This window comes from Mustela nivalis (assembly GCF_964662115.1).
Source record: "Mustela nivalis genome assembly, chromosome: 9".
NCBI classification, from domain to species: domain Eukaryota; kingdom Metazoa; phylum Chordata; class Mammalia; order Carnivora; family Mustelidae; genus Mustela; species Mustela nivalis.
This window is the reverse complement of record NC_139028.1, coordinates 24177728-24191052: the sequence shown is the minus strand read 5'-3', so window position 1 is coordinate 24191052 and position 13325 is coordinate 24177728. Positions and strand designations below refer to the sequence as shown.

The 13325-nt window shown below is 39.4% G+C and overlaps 1 protein-coding gene across 7 annotated transcripts in view; it reads right to left on the bottom strand.

Moving 5' to 3' along the window:
• Positions 1–13325, bottom strand: part of TBCEL (tubulin folding cofactor E like) — a 72784-nt gene that overhangs the window by 20481 nt on the left and 38978 nt on the right. The window lies entirely within an intron of this gene.

Here is a 13325-nt window from a genome sequence, read left to right as displayed (position 1 = left end):
GAATATATAAAGAATTCTCAAACTAAACAGTAAGGAAATAATTCAATCCAAAAAATGGGCAAAAACCATACAGAGGTTTTACAGATACAAATACAGATACAAATAAGCACATGAAAAGATATTCAGATCTTTAACCATCAGGGAAATGAAAATTAAAATCATGAGATATTATAAACCGATGAGAATGGCTAAATTTAAAAATACACCAAATGCCAGCGAGAGAATGCTGCAGAGAAACTTGATCACCCATTTATTACATGAAATGTAAAATGGTACAGCCATTTTAGAAAACAGTATAGTAGTTTCTTATAAAACTTAGTATGCAATTACTACACTGCTCAGCAATTATACTCCTGGGCATTTGTCCTAGAGGAATGAAAACTTATGTTCACAAAAAAACCTATACAAGAATATTTATATATTATGTCCTTTGTAATAACTCCAACCAGAATCAATTCAGACGTTCTTCAGCAAGCGAATGGTTAAATAAACTGTGGTACGTATATAACACAGGATACTAATGAGCAGTGTTGACAAAAGAACATTTATTTTACAACCAAGTTGAATATTCCAGGAATGCAAAGATGGTTCACTATCTGAAAAGTGTACCCCTCAAATTGAGATTCACCTATTAAAACATGTCCATCTCAACAAAAAGAACATTCTGTAAGAAATCAATATTCATTCATGTTAAAAGAAACTCTTAGAAAAGCAGGGATAGTAAATACCTTAACCTGATATAAAAGACAACTATGAAAAAACAATAGCAAAAGTCACATTTCATATCAAAATACTGCAACCTGAAACTTTGGAAGTAGTCCCTTTAAAGTGAGAAACAAGATAAAGATGACCTCTTTTACTGTTCATTTGTAATATTATACTGGAGGACTGTCTACATAGAAACACAAAAGAAAATAGAAATTAACTACTTTTTACACAGGCGAGACTGATGGATACGTGATCAACATGCAAAAATACATAGCATTCTTACACACCAAAAAGAAGCAATTAGAAAGCAGTGACAGAAAAAAAAATGATTTCATTTAAAATAGCAACAAAATGCATAAGATGCCTAGAAACAAAATTTAACAAATATGTGCAAGGCCTTTGAGAGACAATTAGAAACACTGCTGTAGGACATAAAAGATGCTTTGAATTAAATGGGAAGATATCCTATGTTCACAGATAAGAAGTCAAAATAGCATCAAGCTGTTAATTCTCCCAAATTAGCCAGTGAATTCAATGCAATCAGAATCCAAATTACAGCAGGATTTTTGTGGTTTTTGATAAGTCAATCCTAAATGTCATAGGGAAGAGGGGCTATAATCTTTAAGGTAACCTGAAAAACAATTAGGTGTGGAAACTTACCCTAACTGGGGGTTCAGAGTCACTACAATCTAGCAATGTGATTTTGCAATTTTGTAATGGTGTAGGAATGGACATATAATGGAATGGAACAGGATAGAGCCAGAACCACACATGCACATAAAAAACAAGACGTATGACAGAGGTGGTATTAAAGATCAGTGGTGAATATTAATTATCCATATCAGGGGGGGAAGCCATCTGGGGGGAAACATCCTTACCATAAACAAAGATAGATTCCAGGCAGAACAGAGACACAAATGCAAAGACACATTTAGAAAAAAATCCAGGAGATTATCTTAAATGATCTTTGGAAAATATTTTGTTAAATAAGATGGAATAAGAATAAACCATAAAGGATTGATACATTTAATGTTAATATTTTGAAACTTCTTTCCAACAAAAGACAAAGTGAAAAATCAGACTGAGAATCAGCTACAGACTGAGAGAAGAAACTGCAATGCATATTGACAAAGAACTATAAAATCCCACTTCCTAATTTAATGGATATATAAAATACAGTAAGTAGACACCAAAGATCCACATCAAATTCTTGCCAGGAGTTCCTAATTGGCATAAATAGGACTGAGAACGGGGCAAAAAAATGACTCTAATTTTATCTGTAATACTATTTCCTTTAATAAAAAAATAAACTTGAAGTAGTAAAATATTAGTAATCACCAGTTCTGAATAATGTGAACACGAGCATTTACTTTTATTATTCTCAGCATTTTTTTAATCCTAAAAAAGCAAACGAAAACAAAAAAGATAAAACTGGCCCCCACTGGGGCCAAAACCAAAGTAGAGACATCAAAGACAATCCCCCAAGACCATGAAGTGGGAGGGATGGTTCTTATTCTTTCTTTCCTTTGCAGGTATATGCAAATTCTCATATATAACTCCAATCAAGATTAGGAAGGTAGCCTATCTTCTGCTGGGCTGGGAAAGTGGCAAGAAGTCAAAATAAAGTCCAAGGTAATTGGAATGACAAAGGTTGTAAGCGAAAGGGAAAGCTAACATTTCAGGGGCTCTCCACGGTGCGCCTCGGAGAAAGCCCCTTTTGTTTCTCAGGAGCCTGGAAGCCGAATGTGAGGAGTGCTGTGTCATGGCCCTTGTCAGAGGATGATGGAGCCTGGCAGTATGGAGAACCCCAGGAGACTCATGTCCAATGCAGGAATGTTCCTTCACAACAGCAGGTCCTCTGTCTGGAAGGAATATGAAGTAACGGACACAGTACACTAGGATTTCTCCAGCATCCAAGACAAAGTAAGCCTTCATTGAGGTGGTGTCCGAATACAAGCCCTGCTCTCACAATAATGTGAAGATGCAGTCAGTGGTATTTAGAAACGCCATTTGTCTTACAGAGGAAAAACATATTCTCCATGTTTTAAAAAGCCTACCGCTAATGACAGTCCAAGAAACTTTTGAGGAACGTCTAATGCAATCCTTGATGCCATAAATAAGGATTTCCCAGGGCATGGTTTAGGGACTCCTTGGGGCAAACAGAAAGTGAGGTACCAGGGGAGAGTAAAAGTAAAGCAAAGCCTTTTAAGAAAACCTATTTCAGGCTTTGCCACTTCGTCTCTGACAACTGTGTTTCCTCCCAGCAAATAATTGTTCACTAGAGCTATGCCTCTTCTAAGTCTTTATGAAAACAAAATTGTAAAGTCTGAAAAAAAGAGTGACACCCCAAATCAGTGAATTTACTTTCTCCCCACTACCATCAAGAGCAAGGGCCATCAGAAACAAGGGCGCCTGGGTAGCTCAGTTGGTGAAGCGTCTGTCTTCAGTTCAGGTCATGATCCCAGGTCCTGGGATCAAGCTCCAAGCTGAGAGCCTGCTTCTCCCTCTCCCTCTGCCTGTTGCTCCCCCTATTTGTGCTTTCTCTCTCTCAAATAAATAAGATCTTTAAAACAAAACAAAAAACCAAAAAGAAACATCTTCCACAAATGGTTCTGGGAAAACTGGACTGCTACATGCAAAAAAATGAAACTGGATCACTTTCTTGTACTGCACACAAAAATAAATTCAAAACAGATTAAAGATGTAAATGTGAGATATGAAACCATAAAACTCCTAGAAACCCCTGAGGCAAGGGAAACAAAAACTAAAATAAACTATTGGAACTATATCAAAATAAAAAAGTTCTGCACTTAGTACCCAAAATACATAAAGAACTTAGAAAATGCAACACCGAAAAAGCAAATAATCCCATTAAAAATGGGCAGAAGACATGAACAGACATTTCTCCGAAGAAGACATCCAGATGGCCAATAGGTACATGAAATGATGCTCATCATCACTCATCATCAAGGAAATGCAAATCAAAACTACCAGGAGATATCACCTCACACCTGTCAGAAAGGCTAAAATCAAAAACACAAGAAACAACAGGGGTTGGTGAGGATGTGGAGAAGGAACACTCATGCACAGTGCTGGTGGGAAAGCAAACTGGTGCAGGTACTCCAGAAAACGTATGGACGTTCCTCAAAAAATTAAAAACAGAACTACCTATGATCCAGCAATCCTAACTACTATACTAGGTCCTTACCCAAAGAAAACAAAAATACTAACTCAAAGGGATACATGCAGCCCTATGCTGATAGCAGCATTATTTACAATAGTCAGAATATGGAAGCAGCCCCAGTGTCCATCGACAAATGAATGGAAAAACAATATGTGAGATATTTATATATATCAGAATATTACTCAGCTGTAAAAAAAAGGATTGAAATCTTGCCATTTGCAACAAGGTGGATGGAGCTAGAGAGTATAATGCTAAGTGAAATAAGTCAGAGAAAGACAAATATATGATTTAACTCATATATGGAAGTTAAGGAACAAAACAAAGGAGCAAAGGGGAAGAAAGAGAGACAAACCAAGAAACAGACTCTCTCTCTTTTTATTTATTTATTTTTAAAGATTTTATTTATTTTCTTGAGAGAGAGAGCTCAAGCATGAGCAGAGGGAGGGGAAAAAGCAAACTTCCCACTGAGCAGGGAGCCAGACACAGGGCTTGATCCCAGGACCCTGGGATCATGACCTGAGCCAAAGAGAGATGCATAACTGACTGAGCCATCCCGGTGTCCCCCTCTGATGGTTACCAGAGGGGAGGGGGGTGGCGGGACGGGTGAAATTGAAATAGGTGATGCGGATTAAGGAGCATATGCCTAATGATGAGCACCAGGTGATTAAAGTAAAAACTAAAAACAAAACAAAAACACTCAGAAAAGAAAAGAAAACAAAACAGAACAAAAAACCAAAAACAAACCACTAAGAAAAACCCACAAAAACACAAAAATCAAAAACAAAGAAACACTTCAATCTGAAAAGATACATGATGTGTTGATTTCTAAGAGAAATGTTACATGGTTTTTCTTTTTGTCTCTCTTTAAAACTTAACAGAAGAAGACTGGTATTAGTTCAGTACTAAATAAGCAATTTAAATTCACTCTCTCAGAGGAATTAAGAGATAAAGCAAACACAACATAAAGAAAACTGATAAACACAGGCAATGTGGACAGACACTTGATAAATGGCAAGGTGCAAACGACAGATTCGGACAGATTCATAAGCACGGAGGTTTCTTTCTAAAGAAGATACTCTTCCACCCCTAGAGAAATCAGGGCCATAAATACCAGAAAAAAGGTAGAACATCACAGCATGTTTTTAAAGGACGATTTCAAATTCTAGAGCGAAATTCAGTCCTAACACGTGTACCTTTGTCGAGGGACATAGCAGCCTCCAACGTACACTTCCTTTACCAAAGGAACAGCTATTAAAAAAGGGGTTCTCGCAGCTTCTCCCTCTAAATATAAACCGAAATCTGCCCCCAGGAAATCTCCCCGCCTGAAACCTTTCAGTGATTTCCCACTGCATTCGAGAAAAAGCCCTCATCTACTGGTAGGGCATACCAAAGTCTCTAAGGGCTTGCCCGGGTTCCCACCTTCCTACCCAGCACTGTCTGCCACTACTTCCTCCCTGCTTTTCACCGAGCCCTAACAAACAGCTGCTCTTCACTACACATAAGGACTTGAATTCCTTTCTGCCTGGAATATTCTCCCCTCACTTCACCAGGGTGACTCAATTGTTTCTTGGAAGTACCACCTCTTGCAGGAGAGCTAAGTAACCCTGCTTTGTGCTCCCTGAGCATAATGTGAAGATTCGGGCATTTGACTCAACAGTTGCTATTTTGTTAGGTTGCTATTTTGTTAGCCTCTAGGCGCTGAGGGTATAAGCAAGTCCCTGCTCTTGCAGAGCTCACAGTACGGCATGGGAAGGCCAGAATTACAGAAGAAATGCCAGTTAGGTATTGCTCAGTAAGAAAAGTACGAGCCAGTTAAGAGAATCGTAGGGGACAGAGCTGTGCTATTTGAGATAGGCCGATCAGGGAGGCATCCCCAGGGGAGAGAGCCACAAAGCTAATGGGGTACATTCCAAAGAGAGACAACAGTGCAGAGGCTTGAGGTGGGAGCATGCCTGGTGTGTTTCGGAAACAGCATGGAAGTTTTTGTTTTGTTTTGTTTTTCAAATAAACTTGAGTTCTTATAAACCAGCTCCTATGTGGAGGATAAACTATAGGAGCAAGGGTAAATTCGGGGAGACCATACAGGAGGGAGACAGGAAGGCTTGAACTAAAGCGAATGGTATAAAGAAACAGATTCTCTCTGTGTTTTTGCAAGTACTAGTGAAAGAAAAAAAAAAACCACCAATGGACTTGATGTGGGATATGGAAGAAAGAAATCAGGGATGACTCTGAGGTTTTTGTCCTGAGCAGCTGGAAAAACGGAGTGATGGAAAGCTTGCAGAGAGAGGAGCAGATGTGGCAGTGGAGGAGGGGCCGGGAAAGGTAAGGGAGGCGATGGGAAGTTCGGTTTGGAACACATCAGGTTTCCACATCCAGGTGGAGACGTGAAGCAGCACGTCTAGGAATACTAGGCTGGAATTCAAGGGCCGATCAGGGCTGGAGGGTAAGTCTGGCAGTTCTGTCATACAGAAGACATGAGAGCCACAGCACTGGATACAAGTAACTAAGGGACGAGGAGAGAAGAGAAGCGGTCCCAGGACCAAATCCTGCAGTAACTTTATTTTGAAAGGTTGGGAACATGAAGAGGATCCAGCAAAGGAAATAATGTCTCAAGTGCAGCCCAGATGATGAGGTTCTCGAGAGTAGACACTACTTTTTCGTCTTTTTGTCTCCAAGCTTCTGGCCCAGGCCTCTTGGTTCATAGTAAGTATTCAGTAAATAAATTAAACTGTCCTTTGAAACCCAGCTAGAATCCAGAGTGATTTCCTAGAAATTCCTCTGGTAAAATATAAGGGCCCAATAATTGAAATATGACTGGCCCAGTGAGGACATCTTTCCAAACCCCTGCAGCACACATTGAACTTATTTTGAAAAAGCACACCACTCCTACACAAGCCATGAAAAGACAAGGCACAGATGAAGCTTTAAAAGAAAGAGTCCATTTACTGGAAAAGCAAACACTATGATGTTTAAAGGCCAAGAATCGAGAACAGAGATTTTTCACCTTATGTTATTTCCCAAGGTAAATAAAAATGAAACATATGAGCGATTGCTCAGTTTTTCATGTTAGTCTATTATTACCATAAACATCTACAGTAGAGATGCTAGACTTTCAGCTCCACCCACCAGTAGAAAACAGTAAGGATAACTGAGTACCTAAAGGAAATTATAAAACTCTTAATTAAGGACATCTCCCTTTTGCCTTCTAAACATTTTACTCTGTCCATCATAAAAGATGGAAATGATTCAGGTAACTGGAGCCTATATTTTATTCTGAGGTAGAAAAAGAGAATATGTAAATTTCGAGATCATCTTCAAAGTCTTCTGTTGCTAAAACGACTAATCACATGGAAACAGATGTGTGTGAGTAATCCAACTGACTCACAAAATAACTTTGCTACCATAAAGGACATTCAACTGATGATAATGGCTTTTTATTCATGCCCTCAAAAGACATATTGGTTAACTTTTCTTATGTCTAAGTTGAGAAAAGGTGTGACATATTTAATGACACAAGACAGGAACATGGAAGAAGGAAAAGCTCAGGGAGCCTAACAATAGGAAATGGATGTTGCAGAAGTTGGATTTTATAGGAAAATCAAGTTAAGTACTGATTTTAAAAAGTCCATGGTCAAACGAAAAGGAATGCTTCCTCCAAAACAAGTGGATACCTGTACCCTGCCAGGAAACTAAAGCTCAAACGTGGTTCTGTATGAAACACCGAATTATCCAGAGTCAAATTCTCACCTTTTACTAACTACGCACTGGGCTAGTCACTGTTCACTGGTATTTTAGGGAGAGATTATGCATATAATTTGGAAGACAATTAAAAAGATAATAGGAATAGTAAATACCCTGTTTATATATCAGTATTAATTCATAATAAATGCATTTTAATATAAATTCCTCTATGTTTATTCACCATTCCATCTTGATATCAGCATGAATGCTATCATAATTTTTTTAAAAAAGATTTTTATTTATTTATTCGACAGACGGAGACCACAAGCAGGCAGAGAAGCAAGGCAGAGAGGGAGGAGCAAGCAAGCTCCCTGCTGAGCAGAGAGTCCCATGCAAGGGGACTCGATCCCAGGACCCTGGGATCATGACCTAAGCTGAAGGCAGAGGCCTCAGCCCACTGAGCCACCCAGGTGCCCCTATAATTCTTTATTAACACAGTTCTTGGAAAATCACACTGGCTCAAAAAATATTTGCTGAGTACACTGATCATTCTATTGGAGAACTTACTAGGAAAAAAAAGGCAGGGGGTGCCTTGGTGACTCAGCTGGTTAAACGTCCAAGTCTTGATTGTGTCTCAGGTCATGATCTCAGGGTTGAGAGACTGAGCTCCCCATCCCTTTCAACAGACTCTGTACTCAGGGCTTAGTTGGGGGCGGGGGGGGGGTTTCTGCTTGAGATTCTCTCTCTACCTAGACCTCTGTCCCCTCCTCATTTGCATATGCGCTTGCTCTCTCTTTCTCTCTCAATAAATAAATAAAACCTTAAAAATAAATTTAAAACCAAAACCCAGACAAAAAACTACCAGGTAACAGGTATTACAGTGGCTATATGTCAATTTCGGCTGCCCAGCATCTGAATGCCCTTCTGAATTGAGAGAAACCCAAGGTGGACAAGACGTAGGAACTACTTTCCACTAGAGAAGCTATAGAGAAGTAAACATTCTTCTTTCCCTGAAAGCCAGAACGCACCTAACCATAACTGGAAATACAAAGACATGAGCTGTAACAGAGCTTATGCAGAGCAGATACAGAAGAATCAAGAATTCGAAGGCATGGCTGTAAATGGCGGGGATTGGCGGGGACTGGCGGGGGGCACCGAAGTCTAGCAGCGTGAGATGACTGGCTGGTCAGCAGTTCAGAAGCATCCTGTATAGAGTAAGATACAGAAATCTTGGCTGTGCCTAGCTTTCCATCAGTCCCGCCCAAACCTAATTCTCTAATCTTCTTGTCAATTCTGTGAGCCACACAGTATTCATTATTACTCACTTTTCATTTTACTCACTCATATTACTCAATTCATTTCACTTACTTTCTACCTTACTTAAGTTGGCCAGAGTTGGTTTTCATTGTGTACACTAAGAAATCAGCAGCAGGGAGATCACCAGCAAGAGCCCCTCAGGTAATTACGGGCAATCTGAAATTGGTTTCTGGCCCAGTAGGGCCTAGTGAGTGTCATATTAGTGTTCCTGGAAGGGATTCTGCAAAGGCCTTGACATGGAGCAGTGAAATAACTAATGCCCACCTGGGGTCTCATGGAAAGCTCAGGGTGATTGAGAGAGTGCTGCATGAGGGGAAGGAAGAAGGGAAGAAGAAGGCAAGACTGTGAGGTAGAGTATCCGCTACTCTCAAGGAGCAAGCTAGCCTACAGTAAGAGAATATTAAGGTTGAATACCAAGGAACTAAGCTCAAAGCACAGACTGAAACCCAGGTACCTTAAAGAAAAGGCTCTTTTCTGGGGCGCCTGGGTGGCTCAGTGGTTTAAGCCTCTTTCTTTGGCTCGGGTCATGATCTCAGATTTCTGGGATGAGCCCTGCATCAGGCTGTCTGCTCAGTGGGGAGCCTGCTTCCCCCGCACCCCCGCCCCTGCCAGGGCCTGCCACTCTGCCTACTTGTGATCTCTGTCAAATAAATAAATAAAATCTTTTTTAAAAAAAGAAAGAAAAGAAAAGGCTCTTTTCTTTCTTACAACAAGAAAGTCAAGGTAGCTATAAAAACAATGCACAGTTTGATGCTCCAAATTGGTGAATTACAGGTCAGTTAAATTTGTATCCATATTGGGACTATTATATGAAAGTTCAAGCACTGGCTGGAGAGAGAGTGGGGTGGGGAAAGAATGAATTGGAGTGGAGGTTTATACACAGGAAGATGCTGAAGGATGGGAACATCCTGAATCCCCATTCCTCAGGTAGGCCCCCTTGGGAGCAGTTTGAATGAGACTGTTCCTCTCCCGCTTGAGAAGGCAGTAAAATCTGCCTCCTAAAGGAATTACCTTGCATGGGTAAATGCATTCCCACCTGCCTCATCCTTCCACATACACACTCTGCTCTCCTGCCATCAGATCACAGCATGCTCTGTGGGGCTGACTACAAATGTATCAAAAGAATTACAATAATTTGGTTATATGGACAAAAATGCAGGAAATTAGTAGAGGAATAGATTCTGAGCAGGCTGACTGAGGAAGAAGCAATTTCAGATCTCGCTGAGGTTGTTAACACAGTTACCTTACCAGAGATTCTGAGTTCAAAATGCTAGCTTCAGTGCCTGAGTGTGGTTCTACATTTTCATATAGTTGGGAGGATTAGAAATTGGATTCATGGTGGTCTATGCTAAGGGAGGCTGAGATGCCAGGAATTTGGGGGATGATGTTGAAGGAGGAAATAAAACACTTCAGGACACATGAATCATGGAACCTATTGTCACCCATGACCTTTCACCCATTCTCCATCCACGAACCCTATAGGGACCCAGAAGACACTTCCTTTTCCAAGGTCTTGATGTCTTTGGAAAATATTTTATAGGCCAGGAAGGTACTGAAATCAGTTTGCTCACTTCAATTTCAGGAAGACTGGAAGAGACTAAGCAGTGACATTCAACCACTAGTGAGTGGTCAAGTAGGCATAATTACATAAACAGGCAGCAAGGCTAGAGTAGCAATTGAAATAGCTTGAATCTTTTACAGTAGCTAATTGGTCAGAGTCCTTAGGATCAGAATAAATAGGTTATCTCATTTCATGGAGAAAGAAGTGTGTTTTCATTTGTAAAAGGACTACATTAGGACAGGTGAGAATAATTGTTTTATATATGCAACTATGGGGAAAAAGTATATGCATAGATGCTGGATAGTCAAAATGGCAGACTACAAGAGATGTTTTCTTGATGAATTGTTCCTATTTGGGAAAATGTCCCAAGATCAGGGGAAGATTCTACCTCTCACTGCAGAAGCCAAAGTGACAGATAATCCCTCTCCCTATCTCTCTGAAGACAAATGTGAGCACATACCCTAAACACAGCCAATCAATTGGTTAGACACAGATTTCTGATCCTTGGGTAATGAGGCAAAGGTCAGGGAGAGATTATTTTCAGCACAGCCTGGTGCACAGCCGCAAGGGTCCACTGGTGAAGGTCTGGCATTGTGATGTCTAGGGAGGACAGTGACAGCAGAGACACACTACAAGGTGAAAACTTGGCTATCTTTGCTGCCACCGGTTCCTGTCTACATCTGGTTCCAGCTTGCCTAACAGTTCTTGCAGTTTCTCAGTATTCACCTAATACATTCCTCCTGTGCTTGAAGATGATTTCTGTGCATTTAAGAATACTAATGCAAAGGCCTATATGCATTTTAGGATAATTATGCCATCAGGACAAAAAACAACATACTCTCTCTATATATACATGTATATGTGTGTATGCACACATATACACATATACATATACACATATACATACACACACATATATATACACACATAGACACAGAAGATATTATACTAAGTGAGATATATAAATTATATATATATATATATATATATGACTCCCTGTAGCAGATGAAATCAAATAAACTATAATGATGGACTTATGCTCAAAGCCCAGATAGTTACTTCTCCCACTAATAGGCTAGATGAAATCAAATGAAACTATAGATATTAGACTATTTTTTTTACCAAAATAAAACAAAACAGACAAAATTCATGCTGCTTAACCTAATATTTCTAGGTTGTATTAAAAGGCACAGTAGTATTTATTTCTCTCTACTTCGTTGTTCTTAGCTACCTTTAAAGAGCAATCTTTAAAATTCTTAATTTGTCTAATTTTTTTAAATGTTTGGGCTTTAAAATACTATTAACAAAACCACAAAATCTTTTTATATAGTACTGGTTCAACCTTACAGAGAGTTAACCCCCTCAAAGCCGATAAATAATGGAAAAGTCTGGGGGAAAATTAGATATATTTAGTAAGAATGAATTAGAATTGGAGAAATTTGTAACCAGAAGGACGAACTGCTTTGATTCACATACCCTCCTAATTTGCATCCTATTTGTCTAATGCGATTTCATACTATTTGTTAAAGTTCTTAAGGAAAACATACAACATTTTTGGTAAGTGGTTCTAGTTACTAAAACCTAGAAACCAGTCTTTGGGGGTATCTTATTTTTTGTGTATTTACCTATACCATACCAGCTACCTTTCCTTTCAGATTTCTGGAGTATTAAATGTAGCTCCTTCCCAACCATCACGCACTGTTTGTGGGAATGCAAATTGGTGCAGTCACGGTGGAAAATAGTGTGGAGATTCCTCAGAAAATGAAGAACAGAACTACCATATAATCCAGCTATTCCACTTTTGGGTATTTACCCAAAGAATACACAAACATTCATTTGAAAAAATATATGTGCCCCTATGTTTACTGCAGCATTATTTACAACAGACAAGATACGGAAGCAACTCAAGTGTCCACCAATAGATGAATGGATAGAGAAGATGTGGCACACACAGACACACACACACACCCGTACACACAATGGAATATTACTCAGACATGAAAAGGGATGAGAACTTGCCATTTGCGCCAACATGGATAGACCCAGAGGATATTATACTAAGTGAGATAAATAAGACAGAGAAAGACAAATGCCATACAATTTCACTTCTACATGGAATTTAAAAACCAAAACAAACAAGTAAAAAGCAGAATCAGACCTACCAATACGAGACCCGGCAGCTGCCAGGGAGAAGGGGGCTTGAGTGGGAGACACAGGCTTCCAGTGATAGCATGAATTAAAGGTACAGCACAGGGAACATAATGAATGGTACTCTATTAGTGTTGTGTGGTGACAGACGGTAACTATACTTGTGGTGAACACAGCACAACATAGTAACTTGTTGAATCACTATGTTGTAACATGAAACTAACGTGACATTGTGTGCCAGCTATACTCAAATAAAAAAATAAATGACTATTAAGAAAAGGCAGTTCCTCCTCAAACCACATATATTAACTCTTCATATACTTAAAGGTAATTACAAATTGAGCCTTCAGCATTTCTCTTCATACTCGACCATCCTAATTCCTTTAGTATTTCCTCAAGAGTCTATTTTCTAGTCCTTTCCTCATATTCTCTAAACCTAATGCCTATTTGCCAAATCTTCCAAACTGCAGAACTTAGTATATCCTGAAAGCAGATCAATGTGAAGGAAGAGACCAGCTTTGGGGTAGGTAAAGATGTGTCCCTGGAGAAAAGGGTCAAACAGGAATCAATGATATGGAGTATGAATGGAAGTAGTCAAATACTTACCCAACCATTCTTAATACAAGTGCAAGGCTAGAAGAAATACACTGTGGAAAATGAGACAAAATGGGTTTGCTTTGTGTTTTTTCCTTTTTTTTTTTTTAAACCTATCACCAAAGTCCTCTA